The sequence below is a fragment of the Culex pipiens genome, chromosome 3 (genome assembly GCF_016801865.2).
Source record: "Culex pipiens pallens isolate TS chromosome 3, TS_CPP_V2, whole genome shotgun sequence".
In the NCBI taxonomy this organism is placed as follows: domain Eukaryota; kingdom Metazoa; phylum Arthropoda; class Insecta; order Diptera; family Culicidae; genus Culex; species Culex pipiens.
The window spans coordinates 87,311,282-87,335,779 of NC_068939.1; the positions used below are offsets into that span (position 1 = coordinate 87,311,282).

Sequence of the window (24,498 nt, forward strand, 5' to 3'; positions counted from 1 at the left end):
ATGCTGAGTTGGATTTATTTTTAAGTCTAATCGATGGTGATGACCACGGATTTGTGTTGAACCGCGCACCATCAAAACAAATCAGCTGAGCTCAACTTAGCTTTCTTACAAAGAAAAATCCCGATGGTTGACCGTCTTTACCGGGTGACGTGTTTCATTCTCCCTTATTGATGCAGTGATTTGATTGTTGGTTACAGATCATAAAATCAGTTTCGTGAACTTACCTGTATTTGATTAAATGCACCTAGTGTTGACGAGGGTTCTGAAATTAGAAATAAAGCCAATATTAGCCAAATGATGTATTAAATCTGTTTTGCATAAAGAAAATAAATAAAATATTTAAAATAATCTAAATTTTAAGACTTTTTTTACAACAATTGCATCAAAAAGTTTTTCAACTCATCTTGTTAATGCAAATGATTCATAGTTGAAATAGTCCTGAAACAAATTCGTTAGCTAAGTATATTTAACCTTTCCGGGCTTGAATTTTTTTGAGCTGTTAATTTTTATTTTTTGTATCTTTTTATTTGGCTCAAACTTTGCAGGGGCTTTCCCTAAGACCATAGAAGTCATTTTTGTCATTAGTACACCCATACAAGTATCCATACAATTTTGGCAGCTGTCCATTAGGGTGCCTAGAAAAAATGACCCCCTGCTCCACAAGCGGAAAACGGTTTATTGGGTTATTTTAAGCATCTGTGTAAATTTTGAGCGACATTGGATAAGATTAACCCATTGATACCCGAGCCTAAAGTTGGTGAAAAAAATGATGTTCATACAAAAATGACTTTTTTAAATCGCTAATAACTTTTCAGGATTAAGTTTTACAGCTTTGGTATGTTCTACAAAGTTGTAGAGCATTAAATTTTCAATGAGAATCTCACTTTTGGGAATATTTGGATGTAAGTAGCGCACCGTGTAGACCAAACCGCAAGAAAATTGGGTTTTCCATAGGGTAGGGTAGTCATCAATGAGACACTTTTGGTTTTTAAACTTCAACGGTTTTTGTATTTTTTTCATTAGCATGTTTTAAAGAGCTTTTTGTTGCATTTTCTTTCTTTTAATGTGTTCTAACATTGACCAAAATATGAGATCGATCCGACCTCTACAGCCAGAGTTATTCAACTGTCTCATTGTAGACGCACTTGGCAGGAACAATCCCAAGTAACATTTTTTTCCAGGAGTTCTACAAGAGCTCTTCAAGATAGCTGCAGCATAGCAGTTTGGACCGCGGTAGGATAAAATTCTCTTCAAAACTTCTTCAGGAGTTTGGAAGAGTACTTGAAGAGAGTTTTATCCTACCGCGGTCCAAACTGCTATGCTGTAGCTATCTTGAAGAGCTCTTGTAGAACTCCTGGAAAAAAATGTTACTTGGGAATGAGACAGGTGGGGAACAATGAGCCACTCTACGAAAATCAATACTTTTCTAGTAAAACATCATATTTTGTATTGTTCCATTGCAGGTGACTTGCCTTGAACATTCTTAAGCAATTTTGCCAACCTGAAACTTCAAATAACAACAGTTATACTAAAAAGTATTTAAATTTTGTAAAATCCTTATATTTTACCAAATAACTTTATATTTTTGGTTAAATGAAGTTCAAACTCACTAAATATGCCAAAATTCACTTCCAATTCATGTTTTGAAAGATTTTCATAGATTTTGAAAAGTTTAATGAAGAAAAATCAAAGTGTCTCATTGTTACCCATGGGCTGAAATGAGTGGGGAACAATGAGACAGCCCTGGATTCTGGGTATATTTTAAATTTTGGCCAAACCTAATGAAAGGACATTGTAGCCCAACTAATGCCCTGTGAAATGACGAAAGAAATTTGGAGAAATATTAGTTTTTGTGTTAATGGCAGTCTATGAGCGAAAATGTAATTTTTAGTCATAATTTACTTTCACACCCCAGAATCAAACATGTATGAATAACTTTGCAAGGGAGCGTCCATAACCAAAGCCACTATTATGGCAGACGTGTATCTAGTAGACACACCTTTCCCCCAAATATGAGCCTGATTGGTTGAAACTACGTCTTGTGAGAGCCATTTTATCATTGTTCCCCGTGTCTCATTGATGACTACTCTACCCTACATTTTTTTCGATTTTTCCCATACAAAATTCACCCCCGAGTATCAATGGGTAAATGTTAACCGATTTTGCTCATATTTGGCCCAGAGTCATAAAATAGCTCAAGGAACAATATTCAGCTTGTGGAGCGAGGTTTTGAGAAAAAGTCCCGTATTCTGGGCACTCTACTGTCCATACAAAAATGGTACGTAAATATTCGAAAATCTGTTACTTTTGAAAGATTTTTCTGATCGATTTGGTGTCGTCGGCAAACATGCACACGGATTTTTTTGCCGAATTTTAAATAATCTTATTTTACAAAAATTCTATTTCTAAAAATCCGTATTCTTCCGGATTTTTTCAATTTGTTGATATGTTTTAGGGGAAAAAAAAGCTGAAACTTTTGAGTATGGACAAAAATTTGCCGCCGAGTTATAATTTTTTGAACAAAATGTATTTTTGGGAAAAATATAAATTTTAGTCGAAAAACATTTCAAATTGGCGTAATATTGAATGTTTGGACCTTTTGAAATGTTATTCTTAATTTCAAAATTTATATTTTTCGAAAAGATCATAAAATTTCACAAATGTTTCATTTCCCAACATTGAAAATTGGACTATCAGTTGCCGAGAATTTGCCATTATAAAATGTGGGAATGTTTAAACATTTGAATGAAACTTTAAAAACATCGAATTTCTTGTTTCTTTTTCTTTCATTTATTCTATTTCAGCAAGCAGAGGGCCAATATTCAATGTCTCTCAGGCAATTTAATTGGAAATTTTGTGAACTTTTCGAAAACAAATATTTCAGAAAGGAGGGAATTTTTCATTTACAATTAAACTAAGATTGAAAATATCTTGAAAACCCTTTTTTTAATATGTGAAGTACATTTTACATTAAATGCTAAAGTCAATTATATTCTTCAAAGTCAATGTCGTCCCCACTTCGGTCCAAAATATCAGGGGGATTTTATTCTAAAAAAAACTAAAAAACTTCTAAATTTCAATGGAGATAGAAGTTTAATCAACTGAAAACAATCTGGAATGTATTTTCCAGCGTTTCGAATCATATTTAGCATGTCTGAGATCGAACATAAATATTTGGAAGTTTTGTGAAATTCCGTTGTACAATTCTTCAAAAAGTATTTTATTCGTCTATTTTGAAAACTTATGATTGCAAAAGAACTGGAAAAGTGTTAAATGCATTTAAAACGCTTTTTTCATTCAAGTGTTACACTGTTTATACCATAGCTCATTTTTTATAAATTGTGTTGCTCCCTCTCGACTTTGGACAACTTAAAAAAATATTTGCAGCGGCCTAATAAAAAAAAGTGTAACCAATTATGGAGGAAGTTCTCATATGTTTGTCAGGTTAAGAGTTCAGTTTTTATTGCATTAAATTGGCCGATTTTCAATATTCAATCAACTTATTAGAAGCTGTCAAAGTGCAGATATGCTAACATAAGGTGCTCGATGGAATTTCATGCTGTTCCTCTAGCTTTATTATTGATTGACTAGTAATATACATTGGCTACTATGAATGTTATGTAATGTTGTTGTGACTCAGCTCTTCCACTAAGTTTGCAAATCATCTAAAAATTTCCAATTGATTTTATTTCTGAAAACCTGTGTTGAATTTGCGTCTCAAAATAAAAACAAATTACCAAATAATAAAAATCTCAAAGTTTCTCATATTTGCTTCACTAATTTTTAGCATAGTTTTAATTAAAAGGGAAAATGGAAAAACTTTTAATGAAATTTGTATTTGCAATACTTTTTTAATAATCTATATCTCTGGAGCTAAAAAGAAACCAGGATTCGATATCAATATTATAAATAAAAAACAATTTCAGAACATAAACATTCAAAACAACTCCTCTATTGGCACAACAACAACCCAAACCCATCAAAGCGCCATTTAGCATGTACTTTGCATGTTAGTCTCTGGATATATGTGTACATTTTTAAACTCATCCTAGCGCACGTCGTACATCTCTAGGTCGCAGACGCCATCTGTTTCTACAAGCCAAACATCTCGGACGCACACACACCCACAGGTTGCGTTCGGTTTGGTCTTGGCTGCAGCCACGCCGCGCTCTGCGAATAGGCCGTTTTGCTGTCTAATTAGATCAAGATCAGGTGCTATTTTTAATCACACCTCAACTATTTCACTCCCTTCAAGAGACTTGCCATTGTAAACTGTCAAGCGACGCCATGATGTATGTGTGTGTTTGTTCAAAAACATCGCACGCATTCTTTGGGGACACTTTTTTGTTTTGAGAATGTATAAAAATACGAATTTTTAAAAATATGCCTCTCTGCATTCTTGTTGGGGTCAAACATTTTGACTGGGCCTATTTAACAATCAATTTGACATTTAGAAATTTAATGATAACCTTGAACAATAAGCTCTGAATTTGAGATTAGGAAAAGAAAAACATCATTTCAAAAAGGTAGATGCACCCCAATGAAATGTTAATCTCCATTCGACTCCCATCGGAGGTCACATGACCGTTGTGACCAACCATGTTGCGTCTCCACTCCACCAAGCTTCTGTCAAACACTTGTTGGTTGATTCAGCCTTGATTCATTTCTTGTCGACGTCGTCTTCTCTAGGTGGACTATTTATGTCTGAGGATTGATCACTTCTTTTTCACGATCGCATGTTATAATTAACTTTGCTGTAGTTTTTTTGCGTGGTTGAAGTCGTATTTTTGAATCCGACCATTTTCCTCAATTTTCACGAAGACAAAAGTCTTTTCACTTTTTGTTCGTTCGCTCAATAGAAGTGGTTCATCAGCACATGGCAATTTCAGCGGCAGTTTTATTTGCATAAAGTATCAAAACGACCCAGCAGGGGTGTGTTTATCGAAGAGGCTGGTGAGGAGCGATGATGACTTGAGCGAGTGTCTCTTTCAGCGCGTACGAACTTCAAGATCGGACGATTTGGTGAGGCAAATTGGCGCGAGAATTCACTTTGAGGAACGCTTTTTTGCGGTTTGGGCTAGCTTTATGTGAGGATAATTTGTTTAAACTTGAAATTCCTACGAGATGATTGTGTAACACTTGCGTGTATGTGTGAGCTGGTGTGAGATGAAGGGAGGAATTGAGAAGTGGAAGTTCAAGCTTGAACGTCTGTAATTTAATATCGGAAGATAATTAATATCGATTCGTTACAGGTTTGCACTGAATCATCCATTTAATTTGACCTTTATTAATATTGAAGAAAATCCAAGTTAACCGTTTTTATCTAAAGTTTAATATTTATATTTTTTACCATTAGCGAAAGCTTTTTTATCAATAATCTCCACACAAAGAGTTAAAGTCTTTAAGCGATCGATTAGATTATAAACGACTGATCGGTTAAATGAAAATTCATGGAATCCATTTCAAGATTTTCGGGGGAAATTTTAATCTCACAAATACATTCGTCAAGAAAAAAAATAGCAATATGATTTACGAAAATATTTTTTTAATCTTTGTTGTTATTTGAGGAAATCAGGAGATACCAACTTTATTGAGTTTAAATACGTCATATTTTCTTCAATTAAAAAGTTCCCTTTGGAAGAATGAAATTTTAAATTATTTCCATCGCAGGTGAAATATCAGTATCAAGTCAAAGCAAATTATCGATTCGTACGCGAAATTCTTATCTCTCTTCCTACTGAGTCATAAAAACATTCCGATAAGCTCAAACGTCACCCTGTCTGATAGAAGACTCCCCTCCTATCAAACAACCCAAAATCAACAATCAAAAAAAACTGTTCGTCGAGGTAGGTGTCCGTCTATCCATAATTTACTTAAGTGTCAACAAAAGTAAACAACAACAAAACCGCACACATACACTAGCGAGGTGACATCACAATGTTTGCAAAAGCCATTTGCGCGATCACTTCGAGCTCAGGGACAGAGAAAGTGTTATTGGATTGCTCGTTTTAGCTGTTTTTTCACACATTACCCATAAATGAACTGAAAAATGACACAAATGACAGCGCATTTGCATTTGGAATGGCGGTGCCAAGAATTTTACGTGCATTTTAAGAATTGTGCTCGCACCCAAAGTGATCTCATTTTGCACAAGCCTGGAAGTGTTACACACTGCTGCTGCGTTGATGGATTTAAGCTAACTGGGTGGGTAAACAAAACAGCTGAACTTGGTGAATGAAAGTCAGTGTGCAATTTATCAAATCACTCTCACACACTGGAACGAGTGATAAGGGAAGTAACTGCGAAGGTTAGTCCAACTACTGATAAGGTGGCTTGGTTTTGCTTTGTCTTGTTTAAACATAATTTGAATTTTATTGCATTGAGTCTATCAAACTAAACACAAAATTCACTTAACGACCAAGAGATCCTGAATATCTCACTCATTCTCTCAATCGCGATTCAAATTGACAAGAAAGCGTTTGTGAGTCAAACATATTCAGCGATTGATCATTAGTGAGTAACGAATCGTTTGCTAGTGGCACTCACCAATGAGTTGCACACTCGTGATTCAACATTACATGACTATGAGTGAAATAAAAGAAATGAATGAGTGAAGATTGCTGTATTTTTTTGACGTTGAGAAGAATGAATGACTCTGATAAAAACATGAAACTGGAGCAGAAAAACAACTTTCGTGAAAAATCGCCCAACAGATGCACCGGCACAATAATCCCACCGTGAAATTCACGACGCACTTATCCAGAGCAATTTTGTGCGGTTTTCAGAAGATGAAAAAAAATCATAAAATTCACCATCCATCGCCAAGAGTTACTTAATACCCTTGGTGACCCCGAAAAATACACGAAAAAAATAAAACAAAAATCACCACCCAAAGTCAGCCAACCCGAGTGAGTGGTACCGTGTGCCCCAGAGGAAATATTTATATTTTCAACAAAAAAGTGTAGTCCCGCTCGAGCGGCTCCAAAACATTTCGTGCCCAACTTGTACCGACGAGCTGGTCGGTGGCCGACAGTCGGCGCTAAAAATAGTTGCGCCACACTTGCGGGTTTGCGGCGGAAAATCGGAGCGAGAGAAAAGCTGAACCCGAGAGAGAGTGATGGGAAAATTCGTGAAGTTCACTCACACTGCTTTAGACAGAATGATTCTAGCACGTTTTTTGGGTTCGTGCAGAACATTATTCATTTCGGGGGAAGACATTGAACGGCAGACGTCACCACCACCTGTCAAACAACGACAACTGTCAAATATGGAAACTAGGTTGAATGGAGTGTTATGTCTCAGCGAAACCTATGTACATAGTGCTATTTAAAAAAAAAGTGTTGAAAAAAGTACTTTGGAGGACATTTCGTGCTTTCTCAAATAAGGTTGATAAAAACTGAGATAATATTAAAAAATATATAATCAAGGTTTAAGCCAAATAATACCAATGATCAGAGACATGATCTGATCAATGATTTGAGAAAACATCTTTTATTCTGATACAAGATTTACATAAGTGAGCTATCAGACAAGAAAACTGAGATAAGTTCAGAAACAAGAACAAAGACAAAACATTAGATAGAGTCTAGAACATGAGAAGATTTCTGAGACATGAATTGAGACTAGATCTGAAACAGGATTTGAGGCAAGAATTAAAAAATATTACACAAGATCTAAAACAAAATCTGGAACAAGTCAAAATCTCAGAGCAGTTCTGAGTAATAATCAAGACAAATTTTAAGACATTATTGGAAACAACATCTAAAATAAAATCTGAATATATTATACAATCCTAACGTAACATTTGAGACAATTTCTTTGTAACAAGATTTGACATAAGTTCTGAGAAATTACCTTAGACAAGATCTGAAATAGAACCTAAGTCAAGATTTGAAACAAAATATGGCGCAATAACTGGTACAACACTGGAGACAAGATCTGAGTAAAAATGTATGTACTGATTTGAGTGAATATCTGTGATTGGATCTGACAAGAGATTTGAGCTAAAATATGAAACATGACCTTAAGCTTAAGCCTAAGAACCTTATCTAAGATTAAATTCAAGATTAGTGAAAAGATCAAACGAAAGACCCCCGCAAATTTGTAGGACAAATATGAGGCAATATGGAAGACAATATTTTTTTTGAGAACTTTTTAAATGAACAATTTTCCACCAAAACCGGAAATGGATTTTATTAATATTTTTTACATTTTGTGTCATCAATTATCACATCCAAGGCTCCATACAGCTGTCCATACAAAAATGGCACGTAAAGATGCACAATACACGAAAAAATGCCGATTGTTAAATAATCTTTTTTTTTGACCAAATTTTAATGTTCCAAAATCCGCAATACTTGAAACTTTATGATATGTTTTAGGGGATAAAAAACCACAACTTTTGAGCCATAGAGAAATATAGAGAAAAATGTTGCCGATCCATGATATAAAAAATGATTTTTTTATGAAAAAATAAAAATTTTAGTCAAAAAAAATTATGACTTTTGCTTTTAATGTAAAATCAAATTTTCAGTCGAAAAGTATTTTACAGATTTTTTGATAAAGTGCACCGTTATCAATACAAAGCCACATAAAGTTTATTTTTTCTGAAAATGTCCGTTTTTCGATTTTTTTAAAATAGTTGATTGTCCATTCTTGAAAATATTTCAAAAAGTTCCGAAAATTTCCCATACAATTTCCTAAGAGACATTGAAGCTTGGACCTAAAAAGCAATCCACTTCAACGACCCTCGGATGTTTCTGCTCATTTCTAGGCGTCCGAAGGATGCATTCTTTTCAACATGACCAGTGCTTTGAAAATAAATTAGTTAAAAAAAAATATTTCTGTATTTTTTTTATTCTTTCAAACGTGACTAGTTGATTAGACTATTTATGAAATGATTTTATTCATCTCTGAGAGTTTTTGTATTCTTTTCATCATGACCAGTTTTTTTTAAATTAATTGTATTTGCATTGTTTAAAAAAAACAGTCCTTTGAAAATAATTTGTTAAAAAAATCTGTTAGTTTTTAATTCTTTTCAAACATTACCAATTCTTCAAATAAAAATTGAAATAAAGTTTTATATGCTTTTAATTACGAGCCAGGTTTAGAAAATCAATTGTTGTCAATTGCAGATTCTTTGGTTTATTTCTTTTAATTAGAACAGTTCAGCAGAACTCAACTAAAAGCTTTGATTATTAAATATTCAAAACAACCTATCCGTCATGGGTTTCCTATGCAGATAGGACCTTTTGAAAAAAATAATTGTGAAAAAGAAGGTTTTTTTTTGTATGAAAGGTTATACAAAATATCGGTTTTGAGGAAAATGTTCTCCGATAAATTTTCTACAAGCTGCTGTTTCTTTTGGGTGAAAAAAAATATGGCTCTTTTTGCGGAGTGATTTTTGATTTTTTTTTCACTCAAAATTTCATTTTTTCTGTCAATTAAGAGCAATGCAATCTTTCATATTTTGCCTTAATTTCAAAACAAGCCATTAACTTAACCAAATACTAATAAGCTTTGATTTACTGTGGTCAAATCAATTATAGAGATATTAGGCTTCATCCATAAAGTACGTCATGCTAAAATCAGCCAAAATTTATCCCCCCTCCCCCCCTTAGTCACGCTTTCCCTATACTTATAACACGCAATGTCACACTTTCTCAGACCCCCCTCCCCCCTAGAGCGTGACATACTTTATGGATGACGCCTTACTAAACATCATCAATTAGCCCCAGTGACGCACCACAACACTGACCTTGGCAGTGTAAGGCAGCTGCCCCAGTGATCCACAGTATCAAATTTCTACGAAAAACAGAACCTCGCCTAGGTTGTATTGTCACCACACACAAACAAGCTTCATTATCAGGGGCCCGAAAAACGAGCTGACCACAAAGGCTTCACACCAACCAAACCGGACCGTTCCCTGAGCTCCCGATGCGAAACGACTTCATGGCATAATCAATTGATCATCGGTGGCAAGTTTCCAGCAGGTCTTCGCTGCGAGTGGGTGTTTACACAGTTGTTGCCCCAAGCCGATTAGAGGCTATAAATTCTGCACACACGGGGCTCCTCTCCAGCCCACAAGGTGATAGTACTAGAGCGTTCTCACTTTCGTACACCGTCGAACGAGGCAGGAGCACCAGTTTCGATTTCTATTCAGAACGAATCTACGATCTTCCGTGGGGCGCGATCGCCGTTCAACCCGCGAGACGGGGCGGGACCAGGACAAGTTCTGCATGGCGACGATGATCAGGAAGACGACGACTTGTTCTAGTAGATATTTGCGTATCATGAAGGAAGGGGGGTTCGTCCTCAAGCCTTTGGTGTTTGATCGCGAAGGCTGCTGAAACAGTGGTATTCAAGCAAACCTCTTCCCTAAACGCTAAAAAGAGATTTCAAAACTTGGTTGACAACCACTGGACTCCTGAAGCGAATCCTGCTTCTTCTGGCCGTACAACAGTGATCGGGGATGAACCACGAAGAATCAGGTTCAGCAAAGTCACCCAGCAGAGCGCGCCCAGAAAGAATCGCGTATTTTTTACGATCGCGTCGCCGGCTGAACTCATTAAACTGGTTCTGGCTGGACAATCCTATAACCGTCCTTCCCAACCCCTCCACCTGACCTGCTCGATTCCAGACCAGAGGGGGACCACGTGCCCCACGAGAGTTCACTTTTTGCCCAAACACGCAAAAGCAGTGACCAGCAGCGGAGCTGCTAACATACATTTTTTAAGGCACTACAGTGAGGCTTCTATTTACGCGCAGAAGTTTGATCAGTTCTTCAAATTAAATTTCATAAGACTTTATCTATACTTGATATTTAGCCAAGAATACAACTTTTGAGATACATTTAAAATCCTTATACTTTCACAAAACAACAACTTTAGACGGACTTCAAGTCTAAAAAGAAGTCCCATTGTTACTCTGTGCACTGTAACTGCAGGAGTTCGTTGAAGATCACGCGGAAAGACGCGGCAGCGGCGGCGGGTCAGCCGTTCTGGTTCTGGTTTGCATCTGCAATCGGCGCGCGCGAGGTTCTGAAATTCGCAACGTTCTGTGAATTAGCAATTCAGCTCGCCGCTGATCAACGCTGATGGGGTCGGGAGGACGTGGAGTTGATCAGGGAGTTTGAGGAGGACTTGCAAACGAAAAAAAAAAGTTTATTCACCTTCGCGCCAGTTGAGAATCGGAGCCGAAGGTGCCAGCCAGAGCCGTTGAAGCAACGGTTTCGATACGGTAGGCTTTGCGGGCTTTTCAGGACTGAGGCATAGAAATTTGCTTAGAGTTTCAAATAAATTGAATTTTACAGACGTGGGTTATTGAAACATGCAAAATTAATCAAAAATTGCATTGTTCTTTTTTCGAATGTTAGACTTTTTATGGTATAGATTTTCCTCAAGATTTAATTTCGATTAAGAATTTCGAATTATTTTTTCGAGATTTTTAATTTTTTATTTTTAGTTTTGCATGAAAGTTATACATGCATTCCCTATGTGAGAATGCCATTTTGCATAATTAATTAGTTTTTGATGACAAAGCTCTAAACAAATTTTCGGGCAGGTCATACAAAATGAGCGAAGATCTGAATCTTGAGAAAGGATTTCCCCTTTTTTGATTTGTTTCTAGGAGTTACAAAAGGCATCTTATAATCAAATTTGTAATCGAACACGACCTATATATATAGGCGTAACATTCACGTAACATTTGTGGCAATTTAAAAATACTTCATGATGAGAAACACCCGTTCAAGAATATTTCTGAAAAGCTTAGAAATTTTTTTTTCAATATTGTAGTTTTCAAAGTAGAAAAGCTTAGACATTTTTTTTTCAATATCGTAGTTTTCAAAGATAAGGCCTTTTTAATTTGTCAACAATGAGATTTTTCAGTGTTACCAAATTATTCATTTTCAATTCAAAATCAAACTTTTGTTTAATGTTATGCTTTTTTCTTTGAAAATATCTTCATATTTTTAGAATCAAGAGTAACCTTTCAAATGAGCCGAAAACACTTATATTGGTGATTTACTATTGTAGAGCTTCGTTTCGAAATTATTTCTATAGAAAAAGCAGAATATGACAAACCACTTTGTTTTAAACTTTTCACATATTGCAAGCTTAAAAATGAGAGCTAACTACCCGAGAATGGGAATAGCAAGGGAAATGTGTAATAATACCTTTCTCTGGTATCAATACCAAATTTTGGTATTCCTAGACCCTTTAAAATTTGTCTTAAGGATTATGCAAGAGCAAAATTTGGTATCATACCAATTTCAGATATTGTTTTGATATTGCAAAATTGCAGGATTTGTCAATAGTCGGACACCACATTTTGGTATTCATTTGGTATTACAGTATTTTATCAAAATCCTCTGAAACTATGGGAAAATTTTGACCAATTTTGATAAAATAATTAATTTTGCGCTAAAATGATGTCTCAAAGTGAATGCTTTTATTGAAAACCGGAAAATTCTAACTTGATTTTAAACATTTTTGATATACCCCCTAAAGAAATGACTTGAAATTGTAGCGGACAACCCAGCGATCCCTCCTGGATGGGGGCGATCGTTCGCCAGCGTGGTCGCTGCCGGTAGTGGCGATGCGGCCCAACAAGAAGTAACCGGGGAAGATCTCTTCACCTTGCCGGAGTTTTTTTCTCTAGCGGGTGAGATGATAACGCGGTTCCGGACCTGCCGTAACAAGGCGGAGCAATTTCTGGCCCTCGGGGAGCTAATGATTAAGCACATCTACAATAGATAAAAAAAACTGTGATCTAGATATAAGCTTTCTCTTCCTCTATACCCTTTCCTTTGCAACTTCTGTAAGTTTTTTTTTATAGTTTTTTCTTACTCTTGCTAGTGCCTTAGTTAAAGAAATAATTGTTCCTAAATGGATTATGATGCAACACACAGCTGTAAGGAACTCCAAAACTCTGTTATGCACTTCAAAATAACTCATTGTATCTTGATTATTCACCAATAAAACCGAATTGAATTGAATTGACTTGAAATTGTGAAAAATTTTCTAAGTCAGGATGGCACATTTTGGTATTATTTTGGTATTAAAGTGTTTTATCAAATTCCTCTGAAACTATAGGAAATTTTTGAAAAATAATTAATTTAGCGCTTAAATGACTTGAAACCCAAAAATGTTAAAGCTGATTTTCATTTTTTTATATACCCACTAAGATTTTTTTTTAAATCTTTGAAACTTCTCTAAGTCGGGATAACCATTTACTTTAAAAAACGAGTCAATCGACAGATTATTGAATTTTGGTGAATTTCAATCCAATTTCATTTTAATAACACTTATTTTTCAATCTTGTTATTTTTCAGCAGCTTCAAGAACTTCAAGCACAAGCCGTTCATCAATGACAAATGTATTCGATGTGGTGAAGAATATCACTAAAATCAACATGGAATCATAAGGTGAGTAGATTTGGCTGTTGCATATGGATCATTTCCTTTTTTTCACTAACTGCAACTGCTGCACTAAAAAATGACATGAAAATTCCAAATTTTGGTATTACTTTGGCAAATACCAGCGACCAAAATGTGCCCTTGGTTGCCCAGTAATAGATGGTAAAATACCATGAAATCATACCAAAATCATGTATGTGGAAGACCAGAGGAATACCAAAATCTGATTTTCCAATGGCGTGGGAATACCTAAGAATAAAACCATGGTAATACAAAGTTTTGGTATTCAAGCCACATACAAGACTTTGGTATGATTTTATGGTATTTTACCATATATTACTGGGCAACCAAGGGCACATTTAAGTCCCTGTTATTTGCCAAAGTAATACCAAAATTTGGTATTCCCGTGTTATTTACCTCTGCTTGGGAATATGACACTGAGAAAAACTGATTTTTCACAACATGTCAGCATTAAGAGGTTGTATCTCAGCAGTACGATCAACAAAGTCAAAAAAAGAGAAATGTAAAAAATGTGATAACAACTCCTAGGAATGAATAAAATCATATTTTTGCAATTCCGTCGTGAAACTACTTATTTTTCCTGTCAATCTTGAACGACGAAATAGCCTACTTTTCTGTACCAAAAATAACAGAATCGAATAGTAACACTTTTCAAAATAAATGCTGAAAAGTTCTACTTTTCAGCACTGAAATGGGTGCTGAAAAGTTGAACTTTTCAGCACTTGTTTCGAAAAGTAACACTTTTCAAAAAAAAATTGATGTAAACGATTTATTGACAAAATACATGAAAATTTGACTTAAAATTGCACTCAATGGGTGTTTTTCGGAATTGCAAAAAATGTTGTATGGAACTCGTTGCAAAACTTGATTTTTTCAGCACTAGTCGTATTTATCCAACTCGGTGAACCTCGTTGGATAAATGTACGACTCGTGCTGAAAAAATCCTCTTTTTGCAACTTGTTGCATAAACTACTATTTTAACACTCCATAGAACTGGTAATGTTTATAAATCTCCTATGGCGTCATCCATAAAGTACGTCACGCTCTAGGGGGGGAGGGGGGGTTGTCGCAAGCGTGACAAAGTGTGACAAGGGGGGGAGGGGGGGTTCGTGAGACTGTGACGTCACGCAAGACTTTTTTTTTGAATAATGAAAATTTATTCTTAAACTATATTTAAAAAGAAGTTTAATGTTTGATAAAAATTACTCATAAATGAAATAAAATACAAGGCATTAAGGTGAAGCCGTTGAACATTTTTGTAGAAAATTAATCATCACTATAAAATATTGTATATTAAATTCAATTTAACGAATTTCAGCACCAAAAGGAATCAGCATGTGTCGGTTGTTGCCTTCTTGAAGCCACTGAAGGAATTTTTGATCTAAATTAATTGTACTTCAAAAATTATATAATTTTGTGGCACAGTCATTGTCGTCCTAGTTGGCAATCATTGATTAATGACGATTTCCATAACTTAACAAGGAATGGGATAATCGTTACCAAAAGGAATCAGCATGTGTAGGGCACTCTTCTAAACAACTTGTTAAAGGAATTTTGTCAAAATATTGAAAGCGACGCAAAATTTATATCTTTGAAGGAAAAATCATGACAAGGATGGAAGTCTTCACGTTAAGAAAAAGAGTTTTTGATAATAGATTTAATTTGCTTAAATCATAATATTTAAAAATCAAATTAAAAAAAATCCAAACACAACCTTTAAAAATAAAAAAAAACTTCCTCGATTGAACTCCGAATTGAATAATAATTCTACATATATAAATCGTCAAATTTTCAAAACAACCTATGAGTAATGGGCTTCCTATGCAGAAAGGACCTTTTGAAAATTTAATAAAGATTGTACAAAAAGTCATGATGGGGAGGGGGGGGGGGTCCAACAAATCGTGACGTACTTTTCAAGGGGAGGTCGGAACCAGCGTGACAAAGTGTGACATAGGGGGGAGGGGGGGGTTAATTTTGGCCGATTTTAGCGTGACATACTTTATGGATGACGCCTATTTTTTGTTTGTTGTGAAACCAACTTTTTTTCATTACTCAACTTCTTGTTAAACTCATCATTGTTATTTAGTAAAGTGTAGACAAATGTCCAAGTAAAGACTTTTGTGTAGTTTCATGTTTCGTAATAAACAAGAACAATAATTTGTATTTAATAACTGTTACATGATTTAAAATCTGAGAATGTCCTTAAACCGCTTCATAACAAAATACCATCAACGTTTTCCCCGATATCGTATCGTGCCACAGGACAAAGACCTTGCGCCTTAATCGGCAGCCAGATCCCCTCTAGCGGAAAGGGGAGAAGCGCGCGACGTCGTTCAACCTTAACTTGTACGCCGAGGAGCTTTAATTCTCACCTTGAAATGAAGTGTAGACTTGCGCAGCGCAACAGCAGCAAAAAAAAACGGAGTTCGGATGATTCGCAGAAGTGACTCTTTGCTCACTTACACACGGACACCTTTTTTTTTGTTAGGGAAAAACTGGATTTCGCCCGCGTGTTTCAAGAGTCACGCACACACTTTTTCTTTTTATCCCTTTTTTGGAGGGGGGCTTACGCGATGCAAGGATCACCACACTGAGAAAACACTAAAACACGAGACACAAAAATGACACTGGAAAAAAGTAGAAAATTGAAATTTAGTAGATTAATCGTCAAAAAATCACGTTTTTTCAGAAAATTCAAGAAAATTGAGGAATTTTCGCGCTTGTCACTTCGTTTTTGTCTGCCACACGAGAAAAAAAAAACAGTCGAATTTATTTGCTAATTTTTATTTTTAGCCTGTGCCGAAAATCACGAATCTTGAGCTCGCCACCATTCGTTCTCTTTCACTCCTTCTTTCTCCTCTTCTTTCTCTCCTTTCTTTTCCACACTCTTTCACTCTAAACAGTTGCTCGGATGCTGGCCGTGACGTAACTCGGGTTCTTAAGCTCAAGCGAATTCTTCTTCGCGCACTCTTCTTTTTCCCCCTTTTCCTCTTCGTTTTCACTGTCTTTCAAGAAAAGCGCGCGATTTTCCTTTAAAAAAAAGTCGGAAAAACTCACAATTCGGCACACTTGCAGATCGGCTCGACCAGCTCGCTAGACTGTCAAACGTCGAATGACGGTTCGGTTCGGGTTGGAAAATCTGCGCAACTCCCAGCGCGCGCGATTTTCCCAGCGAGTTTTCCCGTCGCTTTTCACGGCACGAGAGAGTGAGATTTTCGAGGTGAAGCGGGATTTTTCACCAATACTAACGATGTGCAAGGGGGTTAAGCCTAGAGCGGTTGGTACAAATACAGATTGGATTGAGTCGTTTAGTTTGAGTGACTAACTAGATAAGACATTTGGATCGATTTGGGTGAAAAACACGGTGGGACAAATGGACGATTTGTTTCGGCGGGGAAACACGTGTTTTGATTTTTTTTTTTTGTAATACTAATTTGCCTAACAAGCTAATCGGTAAGAATTCATGAAGAAATAAAATTATAGAAATAACACTTGAACTCAACAGTTTGAATAATAAGTTTTCAATTCTAATCTAATCTAATCTAATCTAATCTAATCTAACCCTAGTTTTCAATTTATCAGAAACATGAATCCTGCAGCATGATATTATTTAGCTTATTGTATTCTAGTAACAGGAGTTTGTTTAGCGTTATAAAGAAACTAGTCACGAAGAAATGATTTCAAATTATTTTCCAATTGCATATCATCAGAAATTCAGACGAACGTACCCAGACGTGCTTTGGTGACTCTTTTTAACTCATCAACTTTTTTTTAAATTAATAAAAGCTATTTTTAAATTGGTACATGACTAATAAATAGAAAAATACTTTTTGTTCGACCGAAAAGGTTAAAATTGCCTCAATAAACGAACCAACAACAACAACACATATTTTCGTTGATTGGATTCAAAGAAGTGTAATGACTGTTCAGTAGGGTGCCCAAAATATTGGATTTTTTTTTCAAAACCTCGCTCCACAAGCTAATTATTGTTTTTTGAGCAATTTTAGGACTCTGGGCCAAATATGCGCAAAATCGGTCAATAGTTACCCATCGATACTCGGAAAATATGAAAAAACTATTTTCTTGTTGTTTGGCCTGCACGGAGCACTACTTTCATCAACATATTCCCAAATGTGAGATTCCCATTGGGAATTTATTGTTCTAGAACTTTGTAGAACATACCAAAGCTGTAAAACTCGATCCTGAAAAGTTATTAGCGATTTAAAAATGTAATTTTTGTATGAAAAACTTTTTTCACCAACTTCAGGCTCGAGTATCAATGGGTTAATACCAACCAATTTCCCTCAAAATTGGCTCAGATGCTTAAAATAACAAAAAAAAATGATTTTTGCTTGTGGAGCAGGGAGTCATTTTTCTGGGCACCCTACTGTTCAGTATTAAACGGTTCAACTGTGTTATAATTTGTTTTTTGTTTCATCGACATTGTGAAACTACTTACATTCTTCTGTCGCCTAAGAAGAATGCTAAAAAGTTAATTAAAGCACCCATTTGGGTAGAGAAAAGCTCAACTTTTGGAACACCTAAAACATAGTGCTAAAACTTTTTTTAAACATTTTTTGTTGCAGTGGTATTGTTGACATTTTTAAACTGTCATTGATTTATCATCAAGTTATTGAAATAGTGACAAAAAATAAATATCGAACAAAAATTTTCTTAATTGTCAAGTCGAATTTCAAAATACATAAATAAAAGTGTAACAACATTACATATGGGTAATTCTCTGCCAACTCACACAGCAGTTGCCCCGACCTCTCTTCGATTTGCGTGAAACTTTGTCCTAAGGGGTAACTTTTGTCCCTGATCACGAATCCGAGGTCCGTTTTTTGATATCTCGTGACGGAGGGGCGGTACGACCCCTTCCATTTTTGAACATGCGAAAAAAGAGGTGTTTGCAATAATTTGCAACCTGAAACGGTGATGAGATAGAAATTTGGTGTCAAAGGGACTTTTATGTAAAATTAGACGCCCGATTTGATGGCGTACTCAGAATTCCGAAAAAACGTATTTTTCATCGAAAAAAACACTAAAAAAGTTTGAAAAATTCTCCCATTTTCCGTTACTCGACTGTAGCAAATTTTGGAACATGTCATTTTATGGGAAATTTAATGTACTTTTCGAATCTACATTGACCAAGAAGGGTCATTTTTTCATTTAGAACAAAATTTTTCATTTTAAATTTCGTGTTTTTTCTAACTTTGCAGAGTTATTTTATACAGTGTAACAATGTTCTAAAAAGTTGTAGAGCAGACAATTACAAAAATTTTGATATATAGACATAAGGGGTTTGCTTATAAACATCACGAGTTATCGCGATTTTACGAAAAAAAGTTTTGAGTTCAGTGGCCGCGCATCTGGAGACAGCTCATGACCCGGAGGTTGTACGAGCAGTAAAAGTAAGTAGGGGAAATTCTCGTATGTTTGGCAGGTTGAGCACTCGCTCCTAACTCCATCCAATTTGCTGATTTTCACTATTTAAACAACTAATTTTGCAGAACTTTTGATAGAAACATGCTTGCTCACTTCTTCCCGAGCAGGGGTAAATAACACGGGAATACCAAATTTTGGTATTACTTGGGCAAATAACAGCGACCAAAATGTGCCCTTGGTTGCCCAGTAATAGATGGTAAAATACCATGAAATCATACCAAAGTCTTGTATGTGGAAGGGCACAACACTACCAAACCGTGTTATTCCAAGGGTAAAATAATACCTCAAAATAAAACCATTTCAATACCAAGTTGAGGTCTTCTGGATTTTTGAACATTGCTTGAATACCAAAACTTGGTATTGCCATGGTTTAATTTTAGGTATTCCCGCGCCCTTGGAAAATCATATTTTGGTATTCCTGTGGTCTTCCACATACATGATTTTGGTATGATTTCATGGTATTTTACCATCTATTACTGGGCAACCAAGAGCACATTTTGGTCGTTGATATTTGCACAAGTAATACCAAAATTTGGTATTTTCATACCATTTTTAGTGCAGCAGTTGCAGTTAGTGAAAAAACGGAAATGATCCATATGCAATCGCCAAATCTACTCACCTGATGATTCCATGTTGTTCTTAGTGATATTCTTCACCACATCGAATGCATTTGTCATTGACGGCCTGTGCTTGAAGTTCTTGAAGATTCTGAAAAATAACAAGATTGAAAAATAAGTGTTATTAAAATGAAACTGAATTGAAATTCACCAAATTTCAATATTTTTTGTTTTTCAAAGTATTTGGTTATCCCGACTTAGAAAAATTTCAACGTTTTAAAAAAAAATAAAATCAGCTTTAACATTTTTGGGTTTCATGTCATTTTAGCGCAAAATTAATTATCTCGTCAAAATTTATAAAAAATTTCCCATAGGGACCATCCATAAACCACGTGGACACTTTAGGGGGGGGGGGGGTATGACGATTGTCCACGATCCATACAAAAAAGTTTTTTTTTGTATGGAAAATTGTCCACGAAAGGGGGGGGGGGGGGTACGAGATTCCCAAAAAAGTGTCCACGTGGTTTATGGATGGTCCCATAGTTTCAGAGGAATTTGATGAAACCTTTCAATACCAAAATAATACCAAAATGTGCCATCCTGACATAGAAAATTTTCCACAATTTCAAGTCATTTCTGTAGGGGGTATATCAAAAATGTTTAAAATCAGGTTTGAAATTCCCGGTTTTCAATGAAAGCATTCGCTTTGAGAAGCGCAAATTAATTATTTTGTCAAAATTGGTCAAAATTTTCCCATAGTTTCAGAGGAATTTGATAAAACACTTCAATACCAAAATGTGCCATCCTGACTTAGAAAATTTTCCACAATTTCAAGTCATTTCTGTAGCGGGTATATCAAAAATGTTTAAAATCAAGTTTGAAATTTCCGGATTTTAATGAAAGCATTCGCTTTGAGACATCATTTTAGCGCAAAATTAATTATTCTGTCAAAATTGGTCAAAATTTTCCCATAGTTTCAGAGGAATTTGATAAAATACTGTAATACCAAAAGAATACCAAAATGTGGTGTTCGACCATTGACAAATTCTGCAATTTTGCAATATCAAAACAATACCTTAAATTGGTATGATACCACATTTTGCTCTTGCATAATCCTTAAGACAAATTTTAAAGGGTCCAGGAATACCAAAATTTGGTATTGATACCAGAGAAAGGTATTATTACGCATTTCCCTTGTTATTTACCCATGCTCGGGTTATTGAGCTATTTATCACTCGATTTCAGTTGAAAACGCTTTTAATTAGCTTTAATTGAATGTCAAAGTTCTGACCTGCCAACATTAGAGGCACGCTGAAATTAGATGCTGTTCCCCTAGTGTTTAAATATCTTTGATCGAGTTATGAATTTTGAAATCAATACTGATTTAAAAAAAATCGAAATATCGGTCACTAAAAATTTTAATCTTCATTTTTTGATGTAAAGTTGCATTTGCAATCAAAAAGTACATCTGTGAAATTTTGATAAATTGCATCGATTTCAAGTTATAGCCATTTTTAAGGTAACTTTGTTGAAAATAGTCGCAGTTATTTATTTTTAAATTTAGTGCCTATGTTTGCCCCCCATAAAAATATCTTTGAAGAGCAGAGAATATTCTCCAATTTTTTTCTAATTTGCCTGACCCTTCTTCCACGTATTCTGGCCAGTGTAGTGAACTATAAACACCAAAACATATTAACGTTGGGCTTTATTATGACTTGCTCATTTAAATATTGTGGATTTACTGTGACAAATGATTGTATACATCTTGTTTTTTTTTTTCAATAATTAGTAACATTAAAAAAGATAAACAGTTTTTTATTATTTCAAACATCAATTCAGTCTATTTTTTGCAGACAAAATACGTCCCCATAGAGTTGGCAAAACCAAAATCTAATAAGATATTGGCAGCCAAGATCAAGATATTCGGTCAGGATTTAGTATCATTCAAGAAAGGATAAACCATATGATTGAATAAAAAAATAAAATTATTGATAATTTGCAAAAATTTAAAGATTTTTTTACTCACCTTATTCTCTTTTAATTTTCTTATTCTTTTTTTTTAAAATATAATCCTTTTTTACACTTTTATCTGGCTTTGAACAATGATATTTTCCTTATTAGATTTGTTTTTAGTTTTCTGTTCAGTTCAATAAACTGTAATAAAGAATAAACAAACTATTATGAGAAAAAGCTGGAATTTGCCCTCAAGAATTTCAAACACTTTCTGCAAAACTGCAGTAACCACTTTTCACACATGCAGCACAGTTCACTGAATCGTGTTTCACCTAAACATTTCGCTAGAACAAAAGAAAACACACTCTCACACGTCGTCAGCTCCCTTTCCCCGAGTTGCACTAAACCAAAACAAAGTTTCATCTATTTTCACCTACTGGTTTATGCTTAAAAATAACATAAAGAACTGTTGTCTCAGCACTCTGCCAATAGTTGGCTTCGGTTCAAGAACAGTTTCAAGTACACTTTTTTTTTTGAGAAACTTAGAATCTTGTTTTCTAAATCTAATTTATAAATTTTCAATTCAAAATTACAAACTTCACTTCAAACTCCTTTCAGCAAACTATATCCAGAAGCGCACGAACGCGTATCACTGAAACGCAAGACCATAAAGACTCAAGTCCGTTGCAAGAGGGAGCGCGCGCGCGTAAGGTGCTTTCGGAGCGAGCGATGGATGCAAACTGAGCAGCAGAAGCAGCTTATGCTAGCGAGCCTACGCCGACGACGCCAAAAGCAGTCAAGACGGCCGCCCGTTGCATACACCACAGGTTGGTTTGAGCGACGACGACGACGACGCCAAACCGGTGCAGTGTGCGCTATCGACTCTGAGTTGGTTGAGAGACTCTGAGAAAAGCTCGAGACCAGCCGGCCAGGTTCTGGTGGGAGTGTTGCCAGGTGTTGTGATGCTATGATAAATTCAATCAACTTGGATCAAAAATGTGACTCGATACTCAAGCAGTTCGATTGAAAATAAGTCGATATTTTAAGAAATACACACCTGTAACGACGTGGCTGGAGCAAAATATTATAAACTGAGATGGATCTGGATATTTTACGTAGAAAATTCTTTTTCTCATTCATCTCACGTTATATGCAACTTGTTCATCCATATTTTAAATAATGTTACAAAGTTTAAAAATAATATAGCTCATTTTGTTTACTTTTTCTTTTACTGTAGTTATGAATAACGTTCTTTGACATTTTATTAGAGCTTGCGGATTCAAAAAAAATTGCTGGAAATTTGCAATGCATTACCTGTACATTGAAGAATATTGTAGTTAACAATATTAAAAAAAAATCTGTTCTAAATTTGCCTTGCATTTTTTTACTATAGTGCACGAATAAAAAAAATCAATGCTTTATTTCTAATAATTATATAAAATGTGGCGGCATTTCACAGTATTTACTAAGTTTCAAGGCCAGTGGCAAATTACGTGGATTAAGCGGCATCCGCGAAATCGCGAAGAATCACTAGCCCTAATAAACACCATTGAAAAATTCTTTCGGTTGCCAAATTGATTATATTCAAGAAAAATTTCTATTCTTCAAAAAATCACTTTTTTCAAAAAATTGTAACCTGACGGCAAAATTTCTGTTTACAGACCTTAAATATGTCTTAATTGAACTTTCTTATAATAATTACATCACTAGAACGAGTAAACTACGAACTGTATTGTAAGATGAATGCTCCAAGAGTTCTTACTTGTTCCGCACGAGTTTTGCAACCACGCAGTGTTGTTGTCATCTCGATGAAAATGTTCAAAAGTTCTTGTGGTGAAAACAGGTCATTACTGCCTTCATTAGTTGATGCTGGTTGGTTTTCGCTCGGTTGCTGATTGAAGCCAGGAGGTGTTTTATTCTCTGCAACTTTTTGCCGCTGATTCAACGGCAATGGCTGCAGATTTGGAACCACTCGAGTAGATCCTGCTCCTGGTGACGCCAAAGCAGGAAAATCCACGTCCGTGTATCCTGGTGGTGTTTTGCGACGATTTGGCTGGTGCCTCGTCGTCGCTTGCTGCCGATTTTTTACAAACTCAGCTCGGCAGCTTCGATTCTTGGTAGAATGGTCGCCTCCGCAATTGAAGCTTTTCGCGTTGATTGTTTCGCAAGCTTGAGTTTGGTGCTCACCCCCGCAGGTTGCACAACGACTCTTGATGAAACAGTTCCTTCCACCATGTCCAAACTGCAAACAGTTCGAACACTGTGTCACGTCACGGTGCACTGGACGATAACGTTCCCAAGTCACGATGATGTTGAAAATTGCCCGAACTGCTTTCAGCTCAGACGGCGTTGTCGATCCTTTCTCGAGATGAACCAGGTACAGCTGATCACGATACTTGATGTCCTTGTTGTGTCTCGTCATCTTGAAGACTTCGATCACGTTCAACTTAAGAGTTTTGAGCTCTTCTTTCAGCACACTTCGGCATCCATGTCGTACAGGCCTCGGAGGACCTGTTTCATGGGGCGTTTACCTTAATCGTCATGGCTGTAGTATTCAATCTTTGTGTTGTTCAGGAAATCCCGAACGTAGTTGTAATCCTTTCTGGTAGGTTGCAGAATTTTGAGTCCATCAGCACACAAGCGAATGGAAGCTCGTAAAGCACCAGATTTGATAAACCCGGTCAGCCACTTTCGCACCGAATCCGATGACGATGTTTTCACAAAAAATGGGTGGCAACTTTTCCCGTCGTTCAAATTCTTCCTTCTCGCTCACGTCCACAGGGAGGGTAGCGAACTGGTTTCCAGACAATTTTTGAGCGTCCTTGCTCAAACTGCCTGGCTTTGCAGGTAGCGCTTCGGCATGCTTTAGCTTCTGCAAATCTGCCGATCCTGCTGGTGAGGACCGCCTCTTTTTCTTGCCGTGAGGCATTTTTGCACTTTTTAAGCACTTTTCAGGAGCTAATATCCAGGAGTACCTCACTGATTGGTGGTCCACAAAGGAATGTTTTTAGACCTATGGCTTACCTATGGCTCAAAAGTTGCGGTTTTTTGTCCCCGAAAATATATCAAAAAAGGTCAATTTTTTTTCTGGATTTTGGGAAA

The 24,498-nt window shown here is 35.9% G+C and overlaps 1 protein-coding gene and 1 long non-coding RNA gene across 8 annotated transcripts in view; both read right to left on the reverse strand.

Moving 5' to 3' along the window:
- LOC120414616 (PDZ and LIM domain protein Zasp) overlaps window positions 1-16,635 on the reverse strand; it is a 110,221-nt gene extending 93,586 nt beyond the window's left edge. For all 7 annotated transcript variants that reach the window (XM_039575840.2, XM_039575842.2, XM_039575839.2 and 4 more), the window contains exons 1-3: window positions 16,496-16,635; window positions 15,811-16,065; window positions 225-262 (exon numbers count right to left, since the gene is read on the reverse strand). The gene's annotated coding sequence lies outside the window, so the exon portion shown is untranslated. The remainder of the gene's footprint in view (window positions 1-224; window positions 263-15,810; window positions 16,066-16,495) is intronic.
- Window positions 16,636-21,537: 4,902 nt separating this feature from the next.
- On the reverse strand, window positions 21,538-22,436 carry LOC128093609 (uncharacterized). The gene is made up of 2 exons (XR_008212627.1): window positions 21,729-22,436; window positions 21,538-21,597 (listed from the first exon to the last, which is right to left on the reverse strand). It is a non-coding gene; the product is annotated as an uncharacterized LOC128093609 (long non-coding RNA).
- Window positions 22,437-24,498: the final 2,062 nt, after the last annotated feature.